Below are 2,249 nucleotides of genomic sequence, written 5' to 3'. Positions count from 1 at the left end.
GAGAAAATAAACTATACTGCATATACAAAAAGATCTTGTTAGCTTTCCTTCTTTCCTCTTGGAGCTCGCGCGACGCGTTCTCAACGCATTATTAAATAATTTTCGCTATTTCTATCATTAAATAAAATCCCGATAACAATATCAGACAATAGTGTCTCGTACCCAAACGACACAAAAATTATCTAGACGACGTCATAAAAAGATGGCTAAATAACATCAAAAATTTCGAATGTCTACAAAGTGTCTAATCAACGTCTCCAAAATTTAGGACGTTTCTCTAATAAAGAATATCTAAAAGATGTCTAAAAGGCGCCGAAAATTTTTAAACACCAGCGAAAGACGGGTATCTAAAACGATATCTTAAAAAATTTAGGACACCTAAATCTAAACGACGCCTTAAAAAATTTGAGACGCCCGGGAAACGCTTGAACGCTGTCTCAAAGATCCAAAAAACGTTTGGAGAATATCTAAGTGACATTTGAAAAAAAAAAAAAAAATCTTTCGAGAGGAGCGCCACTCGGACATTTGTGAAGTCTGGGTAATTTTAATCAGCCCGCGCAGATATGGGATTGCTTTTCGAGCTGAACGCAGAGATGCGGAGATTTCGGGTCGTCGCGCATTACGCGACATTACAGATTGTATCGCCGATTATTATAGGTCACTATTTGTCGATCGCTATTGGAATTTCCGCTAAGTTGCAGTTTAGATACGGCGGCGCGTCACGGAGCAAAGTCCTCGTCTTCACGCTACACAACGATATCCGCATCAGCCCGTTTATTTTGTTATCGCATAAACGCTTATATACGCCTTATCATCTATTCAAATAGCTTATTTTTCCTCCTCGGCGTGCACGTACGCGTGTGCGTGCACACGTTTTCTGTATCGAACGGGATGCGCGCGATCTCGCCTTTATGATTCTCTTGTTTTCGCCAATAAGACAAAAATAGAATGACACGGACATGTATGTATGTGCATACATACGGTCGGGCGCGGGTGCATACGTACATGCTGTTACATTCGACGATAATGATATCACTGATAACACGTGCGTCATCGGCGCCCAGATTGGACGAAAATCCGTGCGATTTTGACGAACGTATTCGGGAGATGAGGTTTCTCTAATCGAAAAACTATCCAGCGAGATAGATACTCAGCAACGTTATAGATACAAAATGTGAAGATACAATATGTCTCAAAGACGTTTTTAAAAATTGCTTTAAGACGTCTCTTATAATACAATGTCTTGGAACAATCTTTAAGACGTCTTCGAGACATCTCATGTCGCACATTTCGCACATGATATTGTCTTGGGTATCAAGCGAAGTATGCACAACGCACGCACACGTGTAGGTCGTATCTAGCGTTTACAATTCGTGTTTCGAAAAGTCAAACTAAACGTATAATATAACAACAGAGAATATTAGCAAAGCGCACGATAAAAATCACTTCCGACGTCTGCACCCGGGAGAGCTCGTTGCCTGGTTCAACGGGCAGTCAGCAGTGCTTCGACACACAAACACGCGTGTCGTGTTTGTGTGTCATAATTATATTATACAAGCACGGACACAACTTCTCGACTGTCGCACGCATGACGTGATCCAATTAATTAATATATCCTCTGTCTTCCCTTTCTTTCCGTGGTGGAATCAGGCATCATATGTACTCTCCATTCTTTTTAGTAATTTTTTTAATATATTTCCGTCGCGAAAAAAAATGAAAATACATCGTCCCTGTAAAAGTGAAATACATTTTTTTGTTTTTTTTTTTTTAAGTCATGGCAGTTTACACGATTCGTCGAAACTGAAATTCGTCCTTTTCCCTTTTTCTTTGACACGCTGACTTGAAACGTTATTCGAAACCGAGCTGTATTAATATAATTATTTAGATATTATTACGAATTATCTTTTACCTTTTTTTTTTTTACGTCCTAGGTAACTCTACGATAAACTGAGTGTGTATATGTATGTACGTGTATGAAAAACATAGACTATTACATTCTTTTATACCTTAGGTGGGATGCTCTTACCTTACTGTAACATTACACACAATGTAACGTATCTTATGTATATTGACCGAATGTTATACAGGGCATATATTTATATATGTATATCATAATGAATGTATTCTATTCTACATCGTCGATTACCTCATACATCGTTCATATTAAAACAGATTGCTTTGAAAATCTAACATTTACTTCGTCCAAATACACCGGAATCGAATATCCGCGCGGTGAGTTCATTTCCTTT

This window comes from Trachymyrmex septentrionalis, unplaced genomic scaffold, assembly GCF_001594115.1.
Source record: "Trachymyrmex septentrionalis isolate Tsep2-gDNA-1 unplaced genomic scaffold, Tsep1.0 scaffold31, whole genome shotgun sequence".
Classification (NCBI taxonomy): domain Eukaryota; kingdom Metazoa; phylum Arthropoda; class Insecta; order Hymenoptera; family Formicidae; genus Trachymyrmex; species Trachymyrmex septentrionalis.
The sequence above is the reverse complement of the archived record's forward strand: the minus strand, read 5'-3'. Positions refer to the sequence as shown.